The sequence below is a fragment of the Sapajus apella genome, unplaced genomic scaffold (assembly GCF_009761245.1).
Source record: "Sapajus apella isolate SASKATOON/1434 unplaced genomic scaffold, GSC_monkey_1.0 scaffold89, whole genome shotgun sequence".
NCBI classification, from domain to species: Eukaryota; Metazoa; Chordata; class Mammalia; order Primates; family Cebidae; genus Sapajus; species Sapajus apella.
This window is the reverse complement of record NW_022437029.1, coordinates 4,795,288-4,807,882: the sequence shown is the minus strand read 5'-3', so window position 1 is coordinate 4,807,882 and position 12,595 is coordinate 4,795,288.

Here is a 12,595-nt window from a genome sequence, read left to right as displayed (position 1 = left end):
TGTATAGTGGAAAACAACGGCCTCCTGCTTCGTTTTTACTCTCCTCCCATCTCATGCCTATGCCCTGCAGACAACCTTTTTCAACTTGTTTCTCAAACTGTCTGTCAGAACTTCAAATTCCTCTGAACCCAGTTCCTCTCCATCTGAAAATCTCTCAAGTTTCTAGCTCCCTTGGTGCCCTGGGACTTCCTGCTTCACAGCAGATCTGGAGCCTTCTGGCCTTTTGCAAGACTGTTGTGCTAAGATTCACTTGCCTTGACCTTCATTGGGGGAATTCCCTTTGACTCTGTCCTGTGTTGGGTCCTTTACTTTCTGGCTCCCATTTCCTTCCCTTTTTCTTGATTTACTCTCTTGTTTTATTTTCTTCAGTATTTCCCAAGAAAGCATATTTGGCAAGTAAAGTTTTACAGATGTCTGGAAGTGTCTTTATTTTACTCTCATATTGGATTAATAGTTTAGTTGGGTATAGAATTCCTAGTTTAACACCATTCTCCCTCAGATTTTCCTCTTTTTTTGAGACACAGTCTTGCTCTGTTGCCTAGGCTAGAGTGCAGAAGCACAATCAAAGCTCACTGCATCCTCGAACTCCTGGGCTCAAAAGATTCTCCCATCTCAGCCTCTGAAGTAGCTGGGACTGCAGGTGTGTGCCACCACACCCAGCTAATTTTTATTTTGTAGAGATGGGGTCTAGCTAAGTTGCCTTGGCTCATCTTGAACTTCTGGGCTCAAGTGATCCTCTCATCTCAGCCTCCCAAATTACTAGGATTACAGGTGTGAGTCACTATGCTTGGTCACCCTCAGATTTTTGAATATTTTATTCCACTGTCTAGTAGTTTCAGTGTTTTACTGAGAATTGCAATGTTGATTTGATTTCTCGTCATCTGTTTGTGATCTTTTTCTTCTTTTTGAAAGGGTTAGGGTCTTTTTATCGTGGCTGCTCTGAAATAACCTTGGCAAGCCTATTTTTTTGGGGGGTGAGGGGACAGGGTCTTGATGTCATCCAGGCTGGAGTGCAGTGATGCAATCATGGGTCACTGCAGCCTTGACCTCCCTGCCCAGGAAATCTTCTCACCTCAGCCTCCTAAGTAGCTGGGATCACAAGTAAATACCATAAATTAATTAAAGTTTTTAATTAAAATTTTTCAATTTTTTAAAAATTATTTTTTTAGAGATGGGGTCTTGCCATGTTACGCAGGCTGGTATTGAACTCCTGGGCTCGAGTGATCCTCCTGACTCAGCCACCCAAAGTGCTGGGATTATAGGTGGGAGCCACTGCACCCACCCCGTATGGGTGTTTTTTTGTTCACTGGGCTATATATCCTTCAAACTGGGTCCTTTTAAATTTTATCTTTCATTGAAAATAGGCCCTTGCAATATAGAGACCCATTTCCTCTAGCTTTGGGAAATTACCTTGTGATTTTTGCTTCTTGTGAGTAATGCTCTCCCTCCTTTTGTCTATTCTTTCTTTATGTACTTCGATTTGTCAGATATCCATTTACCCATTTCGATTGACCCTATCTGTTTTCTCCTTCTTTCAGTATCTTTGTGTTTACTTTTTTGTTGTTGTTTGTTTTTGTTGTACCTCCTGGGGAATTGTCCTCAACCTCATTTTCTAGTTCTTCTATTAAACTTTTCATTTTTGCAATTATATTTTTAAATTTCATAGAGTCTTTCTTGTTCTCCATTCCTTTTTTATAGTCTCTTGCTCCAGTGTTATGGTGAAATATTTTACTCTTAGTTCTCTGGGGACTTTTATTATAGATTTTAGAAAAGTTTTCTTAGGGCAGACGCGGTGGCCCACGTCTGTAATGCTAGCACTTTGGGAGGCCAAGGTGGGTGGATCATGAGGTCAGGAGATCGAGACCATCTGGCAAACATGGCAAAACCGTGTCTCTACTAAAAATACAAAAATTAGCTGGGCATGGTGGCACATGCCTGTAATCCAAGCTTCTCAAGAGGCTAAGGCAAGAGAATAGCTTGAGCCAGGGAGTCGGAGGTTGCAGTGAGCTGAGATTGCGCCACTGCACTCCAGCCTGGTGATAGAGCAAGACTCTGTCATAAAAAAAAAAAAAAAAAAAAAGAAAAGTTTCCTTCCACTTCCTGCATTGTCTCTGTTTTCATTTTATTTTCCATTGTCTTTTGTTTGTTTGTTTTGGTTTCTGTCTTTCCTAAAAAGGCATTCTCTAAGTGTCCTGAGACACAATGTGTTCCATTCATATTTCAGAATGAGGATGGACATTGTGTGGGTGTGCATTGTGCTTATTGATGGGTAGTCCTTATAGTGGAGACAAGGTACTTAGCTGGCATTTTTCATGGAGAGAGCTTCAAATGACAACATATGTAGGTCATTTTTCTTGAACAGGCAATTTCCCCATTGTATTAGCTTGTTCTCACATTGCTATAAATACCTGAGACTAGGTAATTAATAAACAAAAGAGGTTTAATTAGCTCACAGTTCTTTAGATTTTTGTATTAGTCCATTTTCACACTGCCGATAAAGACATACCCGAGACTGGGCAATTTACAAAAGAAAGAGGCTTAATTGGACTTACAGTTCTATGTGGCTGGGGGGTCCTCACGATCATGGCAGAAGGCCAGGAGGAACAAGTCACATTTTATGTGGATGACAGCAGGCAAAGAGAGTGTGTGCAAGGTAATTCCTCTTTTTAAAACCATCAAATCTTGTGATACTCTATCAAGAGAACAGCACAGGAAAGGCCTGCCCCCATAATTCAATAACCTCCCACTGGGTTCCTCCCACAAGACATGGGAATTGTGGGAGTTACAAATTCAGGATGAGATTTGAGTGTGGACACAGCCAAACCATACCATTCCACACCTGGCCCCTCCCAAATTTCATGTCCTCACATTTTAAAACCAATCATGCCTTCCCAACAGTCCCCCAAAGTCTTAACTCATTTCAGCATTAATTCAAAAGTCCACACTCCAACATCTCATCTGAGACAAGGCAAATCCCTCTGCCTATGAGCCTGTAAAATCAAAAGCAAGTTAGTTAATTCTTAGATACAATGGGGTACAGGCATTGGGTAAATACAGCCATTTCAAATGGGAGAAATTGGCCAAAACACAGGGGCTACAGGCCCCATGCAAGTTCAGAATCCAAAGGGGCAGTCAAGTCTTAAAGCTCAGAAAATGATCTCCTTTGACTCCATGTCTCACATCCAGGTCACCCTGATGCAAGAGGTGGGTTCCCATGGTCTTGGGCAGATCCTGCCCTGTGGCTCTGCAGGGTACAGCCTTCCTCCCAGCTGCTTTCACTGGCTTTTGGTGAGTGTCTCTGGCTTTTCCAGACACATGGTGCAAGCTATTAGTGGATCTACCATTCCAGGGTATGGAGGATGGTAGCTATCTTCTTACAGCTCCATTAGGCAGTGCCCCAGTAGGGACTCTGTGTGGGGGCTTCAACCCCACATTTCCCTTCCACACTGCCCTAGTAGAGGTTCTTCATGAGAGCCCCGCCTGTGCAGCAAACTTTTTTCCAGGCATTTCCATACATCCTCTGAAATCTAGCCAGAGGTTCCCAAACCTCAATTCTTGACTTATTCTTTTTTTTTTTTTTTTTTTTTTTCTTTCTGAGACAGAGTTTCCGCTCTTGTTGCCCAGGCTGGAGTGCAATGGCATGATCTCAGTTCACTACAACCTCTGCCTCCCGGGTTCAAGTGATTCTTGTGCCTCAGACTCCTGAGTACCTAGGATTACAGGTATGTGCCAACACGCCCAGCTAATTTTTGCATTATTAGTAGAGACAGGGTTTTTCCATGTTGGACAGGCTGGTCTTGAACTCCCGACCTCAGGTGATCCACCTGCCTTGGCCTCTCAAAGTGCTGGGATTATAGGCCTGAGCCACTGCACCTGTCCAATTCTTGACTTCTTTGCACCTGCATGCTCAGCATCACATGGAAGCTGCCAAGGCTTGGGCTTGTACCCTCTGAAGCCACAGGCCGAGCTGCATTTGGCCCTTTTAGTAATGGCTAGAGCAGCTGGGAAGCAGGGCACCAAGTCTGTAGACTTCACAAGCATGGGGACCCTGGGCCTGGCCCACAAAACCGTTTTTTTCTCTTATACCTCAGGGCCTGTGATGGGAGGGGCTGCCAATAAGACCTCTGAATACCCTGGAGACATTTTCCCCATTGTCTTGGGGATTAGCATTTTGCTTCCAGTTACTTAAGCAAATTTCTGCAGGGGGCTTGAATTTCTCCTCAGAATATTGGATTGTCTTTTCTATTGCATTGCCAAGCTGCAAATTTTCTGAACTTTCATGCTCTGCTTCCCTTATAAAACTGAATGCCTTTAACAGCACCCAAGCCATTTCTTGAATGCTTTGCTGCTTAAAAATTCCTTCTGCCAGATACCGTCAATCATCTCTCTAAAGTTCAAAGTCCCACAATCTCTAGGGCAAGGGCAAAATGCTGCCAGTCTCTTTGCTAAAACATAACAAGAGTCACCTTTGCTCCAGTTCCCAACAAGTTCCTTATCTCCATCTGAGAGCACCTCAGCCTGGACCTTATTGTTCGTATCACTATCAGCATTTTTGTCAAAGCCATTCACCAAGTCTCTAGGAAGTTCCAAACTTTCCCACTTTCTCCTGTATTCTTTTTTTTTTTTTTTTTTTTTGGGACGGAGTTTCGCTCTTGTTACCCAGGCTGGAGTGCAATGGCGCGATCTCGGCTCACCACAACCTCCGCATCCTGGGTTCAGGCAATTCTCCTGCCTCAGCCTCCTGAGTAGCTGGGATTACAGGCACACGCCACCATGCCCAGCTAATTTTTTGTATTTTTAGTAGAGACAGGGTTTCACCATGTTGACCAGGATGGTCTCGATCTTTTGACCTTGTGATCCACCCGCCTCGGCCTCCCAAAGTGCTGGGATTACAGGCTTGAGCCACCACGCCCGGCCTTTCCTGTATTCTTTTGAGCCCTCCAAATTGTTCCAACCTCTGCCTGTTACCCAGTTCCAAAGCTGATTTCACATTTTCTGGTATCCTTTCAACACCCCACTCTACTAATACGAATTTACAGTATTAGTCTGTTTTCATGCCACTGATAAAGTCATGCCCAAGACTGGGCAATTTACAAAAGAAAGGTTTAAGTGGACTTACAGTTCCCCCCATGACTGGGGAGGCCTCATAATCATGGCAGAAGGCAAGGAGGAGCAAATCACATCTTAGGTGGATGGCAGCAGGTAAAGAAAAAATGTGCAGGGGAACTCCTCTTTATAAAACCAACAGATCTCATGAGGCTCATTCATTATCACAAGAACAGTGCAGGAAAGACCCGCTCCCACCCCGATAATTCGATCACCTCCCACCGTGTTCCTCCCACGAAGTGTGGTAATCGTGGGAGTTACAATTCAAGTTGAGATTTGGGTGGGGACACAGCCAAACCATATCAGCTTTATAGGAAGCATGGTGGCATTTTCTTCAGGGGTGGCCTTAGGAAGCCTCATGGCAGAAGGCTAAAGGAGAGTAGGCAGTCTCACATGACAGGAGCAGGAGCAAGAGAGAGATGAGGGAGGTGCTTTTATTTTTATTCTTATTTATTTATTTAATTTTTATTTTTTGAGAGGGTCTCTGACACCTGGGCTGGAGTGCAGTGGTGTAATCATGGCTCACTGCAGCCTCCACTTCCCAGGTAGGCTCAAGTGATCCTCCTACCTCAGCCACCCAAGTAGCTGGGACCATAGATGCATGCCACCATGCCTGGATAATGTTTGTATTTTTTTGTAGAGATGGGGTTTTGCCATGCTGCCCATGCTAATTTTGAACTCTTGGGCTCAAGCAATCCACCCACCTTGGCCTCCCAAAGTGTTGGGATTATAAGGGTAAGCCACCACGCCTGGCCTGTCACACACTTAAATAAACATATCCCACAAGGACTCACTATTGCAAAGACAGTACCAAGTGGATAGTACTAAGCCATTCACAAGAGATTCATCCCCATGATCCAGTCACCTCCCACCAGGCCCCACCTCCAAAATTGGAGATTACATTTCAACATGAGATTTGGGTGGCATCACACATCCAAACTATGTCATTCTGCCACTGGCTTCTCCCAAATCTCACGTCGTTTTCACATTGCAACATACAATTATGCCTTTCAAACAGTTCCCCAAAGTGTTAATTCATTCCAGTATTAACTCTAAAGTCCAAACTCTCAGTAGAGACAAGGCAAAACCTTTCCACCTATGAGTCTGTGAAATATTTTAAAAAGTTAGTTCCTTCCAAGATACAATGGGGTATATGCACTGGGTAAACATTCCCATTCCAAAAGGGAAAAATTAGCCAAAAGAAACTGACTAGAGGCCCCATGCAAGTTCAGAACCCAGCAGGGCAGTCATTAAATCTTAAAGCTCCAAAATAATCTCCTTTGACTCAATGTTTTACAACCAGGGCACGCCAGTCCAAGGAGTTGGCTCCCAAAACCTTGGACAGGTCTGCTCCTGTGGCTTTGCATAGTTCAGCACCCCACCCCCAACCTGGGCTGGCATTGAGTGCCTGCAGCTTTTTCATTGTATGTTGCAGGATGTTGGTGGATCTACCATTCTGGCAACTGGAGGATGATGACCTACTTTTCACAGCTTCTCTACACAGTGCCCTGCTGGAGACTCTGTGTGGGGGCTCCAACTGCACATTTCCACCCTCCTCTACCCTACTTGAGGTTCTCCATGAGGACTCTGCTCCTGCAGCAGGCTTCTGCCTGGACACACAGACTTCTCCATACATAATCTGAAATCTAGGTGGAGGCTCCCAAGCCTCAACTCTTGCACTTCTGTGCAGCCACAGGCTTAATACCACATGGAAGCCACTAGAATTTATGGTTTGTACCCTCTGAAGCAATTGCCTGAGCTGGATATGGAGCCCTTTGAGCCATGGTAGGATCTAGAGCTGCCAGGATACAGGGAGCAGTGTCCCAAGGCTGCTCAGGGCAGTGGGACCTTGGGCCTGGTTCACAAAACTGTCCTTCCCTCCTTGGCCTCTGGGCCTGTGATGGGAGGGATTACTCACAGTTCTCTGAAATGCCTTTGAAGTCTTTCCCCCTTTATCTTGCTATGAGCACTTGGCTTCTCTTTAGTTATGCAAATATATCTGCTTCTCTTAAATATAAGTTCCAACTATCGGTCATTTCTTAGCTCACGCATATAAGCACAGCCTGTTAGAAGCAACCAGGCCACTTCTTGAATGCTTCACTGCTTAGAAATTTCTTCCACCAGGTACCCTATATCATCACTCTCAAGCTCAAAGTTCCACAGATCCTAGGGCAAGGGCGCAATGCAGCCAAGTTCTTTGCTAAGTCATAACAACAGTGACCTTTGCTCCAGTTCTCAATAAGTTCCTCATTTCCAACTGAGAACTCTTCAACTTGGACTTCACTGTCCCTATCACTATCAGCATTTCGGTCACAACCATTTAACCAATGTCTAAATCATTCCAAACTTTTCCTCATCAACCTGTCTTCTTCTGAGTCCTCTAAACTGTCCCAACCTCTGCCTATTACTTGTACATTTTCAGGTATCTTTATAGCAATTTCCCATTCCTTGGAACAAATTTTCTGTTAGTCTATTCTCACATGCTATAAAGAAATATGGGACTGGGTAATTTATAAAGAAAACAGGTTTAATTAATGTGAGGCATCTCACATGGCAGGAGCAGGAGCAATGAGAGATGGGGGAGGTGCCACGCACTTTAAAATGACCACATCTCACAAGAATTCACTCACTATAATGAGGACAGTACCAAGCAGGTCGTGCTAAACCATTCATGAGCGATCCACCCCATGAGTCAATCACCTCCTACCAGGCCCCACCTCCAACACTGGGGATTATATTTCAACATGAGATTTGGGCAGGGACATACATTCAAACTATATCACCTACTTTCCTGATTATGCATGTGGGAAGAGAGCCTGAAAGTGTTTCTTAAACTTTCAACCAACGCTTCTTTTTCTTTTAATTTTTTTTTTTTTTTGTAAAGTCAAGATATTTTGTTATGTTGCCCAGGCTAGTCTCAAACTCCTGGATTCAAGTAATCCTCTCTCCTTGGCCTCCCAAAGTGTTGGGATTACAAACACAGGCCATCATGCCTGGCTCAACCAACATGTCTTATTTTCATCCACATGTTTCAACCATCCCCCAGAAACCTGGGGACATTCGGAGCTAACTGTCCAGATGTTGCTCAGCTGTGTGCAACCAGGACTCTCCCACGTCTCTTTAGATTCATGCTTTTTCTGTCTTTTAGACCATTTTCCATTCCATCCCAACTTCAAAAGTGTTATTGCTATCTAGTCTGCTGTTTTCCACCCTTCTATTCTTTTTATCCTTGCAAGTTTATTTCTTTTTAATCCCATTTACTATAATTTTAATGGAGTTTTGGGAGATAAAAGATAAATGCCTGTGTTCATTCAGCTTCAATTAATGTAACATCTTCCTCCCAACTTTCCAATTACTAAATTAAATTTGAGATCATTCAGTATCTAATGCTTCTCCTTATAAGTTCTACAAGGCATCAGGATGCTGTTTTCTCTGTTTTCACCACCTACCCCAACATATATTTTCCCCCACCATCATTAAAAAGAAATAATTCACTCATAGAACTTCCCGGGCCTTTCTTTTCAGGCGTCTAATCTGGGTTTAGGGCTCTTTTACAATGCAAATAATTAGCTTAAAAACGTTCTAATTTGTTTCTTCTTTATAGATGTTCACACTAAGGAGAGCAATATAACTTTGTGAGGTATTTGTTTATCAAAGGAAACCTAAGGGGGAAATAAACATTTACAAAACATAATTCTGTTTATCACAGAGTTATAATTGGTGAGTTCCAACTACAAGACTCTACAGTTGCCACCAGCCACATGTGGCTATTAAGCAATTAAAATGTGTTCAATGTGAATGAAAAACAAAATTTATTTTAAAAAATACTTCATTACTTTACATTTAAATCTAGGACCATGTGAGTGGCTCACACCTGTAATCCCAGCACTTTGGGAGGCTGAGGTGGGCAGATCACCTGAGGTCAGGAGTTCTAGACCAGCCTGACCAACATGGAGAAACCCTGTCTCTACTAAAAATACAAAAATCATCTGGGTGTGATGGCAGGTGCCTGTAATCTCAGCCACTTAGGAGGCTGAGGCACAAGAATCACTTGAACCCAGGAGGCAGAGGCTGCAGTGAGCCAAGATGGCACTATTGCACCCCAGTCTAGGTAAGAGAGCAAGATTCCATCTCAAAAAATAAAAATAATACATACATACAATACATTTAAATCTAAATAGCCACACATGGCTAGTGGCTACTATACAGCTCTCACAGAAATTTTCCTTTTCTTCATTTCATAGCATTTTCTGTAACATGAAGGGAATTAAACATTTGGGCTTGCTTTCAATGAAGCTATGCACTAATGTGTCATCTTAGTCCATTAGCGTTGCTGTAAGAAATACTTGAGGCAGGTTAGGCTGGGCACAGTGGCTCACACCTGTAATCCCAGCACTTTAGGAGGTCTAGGTGGGGGACTGCCTGAGCTTGGGAGTTCGAAACCAGCCTGGGCAACATGGCAAAACTTTGTCTCTACTAAAAATACAAAAAATTAGCTGGGTGTGGTGGCAGGCGCTTGCAATCCCAGCTACTTGGGAGGTTGAGTCAGGAGAATTGCTTGAACCAAGGAGGCAGAGGTTGCAGTGAGCCAAGATTGCGCCACTGCACTCCAGCCTGGGAGACAGAGCAAGACCCTGTCTCAAAAGAAAAAAAAAAAAAGAAAATAAATACTTGAGGCAGGGTAGTTTATAAGGAAAAGAGGTTTATTTGGCCCACAGTTCTGCAGACTGCAGAGGAAGCAGGGCACCAGCATCTGCTTCTGGTGAGGCCTCTAGAAGCTTCCACTCATAGCAGAAGGCAAACAGGAAGCTGGCATGTCATATGGTGAGGGAGAAAGAGAGAGAGGAGGAGGGGCCAAGCTCTTTTTTACAATCAGGGAACTACCAAAGGAAGGATTCACTCATTACCACTAGAACAGCACCAAGATATTTCTCATAACCCAAACACCTCCCACTTGGCCCTGCCTCCAACACTGGGGATCATAGTATTACTGAGAAATCAATAGGCTCACTGCCCAATGAACATTGAGGCCGATACCATGGCACTAGCTTTTGAGAAAAGAAAAGCTTCTGCCCGGTGCAGCAGCTCACGCCTGTAATCCCAGCACTTTGGGAGGCTGAGGCAGGCAGATTGCCTAAGCTCAAGAGTTTGAGATCAGTCTGGACAACATGGTAAAACTCCATCTCTACTAAAAATACAAAAAAAAAAAAAAAATCAACCAGGTATGGTGGCGCGTGCCTGTAATCCCAGCTACTCAGGAGGCGGAGGCAGGGGAATTGCTTGAACTGGGGAGGTGGATATTGCAGTGAGCTGAGATTGCACCATTGTACTCCAACCTGGACAAGAGAGCGAGACTCTGTAACAAAAAAAACAAACAAACAAACAAAAAAAAACAAACAAACAAACAAAAAAAAGCTTTATTGCAATTCAACTGGCAAAGAGACAGAAGAAATGCTTTAACCTATCTTGCCAAGCTAAGGTTTGGGTTGGGTTTCTTAAGTATAGGGTAATGAAGTGTGATCTAATTAGATCTTGCAATGAGGTGATGCTGGGAGGCAATGATCTGACTGGATCCTGCCACAGGGTGATGCCAGAGCTCAATATGATTGGATTCTGGATTCTGCCAGGCAGCGTGGCTTCTTAATTCAGTCCCTTCTCCTTGATCTGAACATTTAGGTTACTCTAGGGATTGCAAAGCTTAGTTCCTCTGGGCATGCTCAGGTTACCTGACCTTCAACCTGGGCATCCATGGCAACCAATAAACAACTCATAACTTTATTACATGATAGTTGAACCATACTGCTCTGATGTGGTTACAAAATTTCAACCTGAGATTTGGAAGAGACAAATATCCCAACTATATCGTGTCCATAGACTATATATGTTACAACATAATTGGGACATGAATAGTTTTACATAGATTTTGGTAATTAGGGAGTAGATTAAATAATATGATAATCAATGCATACTTAAAATCTAGAAGAAAAAATATGTTAACATCAATAGGTATGATGAAAGAGGAAAGGCCACAATATAGTCTGGTGAATAACAATCAGAAATCAGACAGGATAAGAGGAGGTCCTGCTCTTACTGGTTCAGTGGTGGCTGAACATGCAAAGAAAACATTTTTAGGTCAAATCTTGGGCTCTCAGAAAGACAGTGTAATTTTGTACCTTGGGAAGATTCCAGTTTATGAAGGTCCTTTTAACTGATCGAAATTCTTTTCTTTCTGCTTAAGGAGCTTATTATTGAAATAGAATGCAGATTATGTATCAGCTGAAGATTAGTAACCTTTCAGAGCTAATTAGAGAACATTCCAAGGTTTTGTCCTCTGATTTAATACTATTATGGTGTGGGGGTTCTTAGTATGGGTTCTCTGTCTTATAAAGAAATGAAACAAACTGACCATAAAGTAGGGAAAGAATTTGGAATAGGACAAGACCATTCATACATTTCCTGCTGTAATTTTCCTTGGCATATGTGCAGACTCACAATCATTGCTATTTGTTATGATTTTTCAGATTCTAATGTGTGTGTGTGTGTGAGTGTGTGTGTGTGTGTGTTTTGAGACGCAAAAAGAGCTAAAAAGGAAACCTAAGATTTGCTTTTCCATGCTTAGTTCTGCTCCCCCATCTCTTTTGGCTTTTCCATGTTCCTTGTTTCTCCAGAGAGGAGTGCCTGGCACAGTCTTGGGAGGGGACTCTGATGAGCTGGATGCTAGCTTGACTTTTATTGGAGCTTTTCAAATATGTTGACATAATGTAAGTACAGAGATAGGGAAATGCAAGCAGAGATTAGATGAACTGTCCTAGATGACAGAGGGATCAGTGCACTGTCCCTAGGAAAGAGGATGCCAGGGACCCTCCTGCTCACCAACCCCTGAAAAGAGTGCTTTCTGTGGCTGAATTCTAACTATGCCACAGATCAAAAGGGCCCTGTGACTTGTGGAGGGAAGAAGGTGGTGGTGGTTGTGTTGGCTAAAATTTAGTTTAAAATACATTAGCACAGGCTATCAAATGACATACATGTGTGTGCTCACTGGTTTCAATCCACATGCTGGAGACAGCATCAGATACCCTAATCCCAATAATGAATGCATACTCCGGGGGCGGTTATGGCACATGTAATTAAATGCCTACACTTTTAGCCAGGGATGGCGGCGGGCTACTGCAACCCCAACTACTCATGAGGCTGAGGCAGAAGAATTGCTTTCTGGAGGCAGAGGTTGCAGCGAGCCAAGATCGTGCCACCCCACTCCAGCTTGGTCAACAGAGCAGACCTTTTCTCAAAAAAAGCAAAAATGCCTACACTCCAGCTGTCTTTTTCTTTAATTAATGAAAAGGATTTTGTTAATTATCCCAAGGGATATTAGAAGAGTGATTTTATTGGTGAAATTCATTGTATTCAAGAAGATAGGCTGGCTAAAATTGGTTGGTAGACGGGCGCGGAGGCTCATGCCTGTAATCCCAGCACTTTAAGAGTCTGAGGT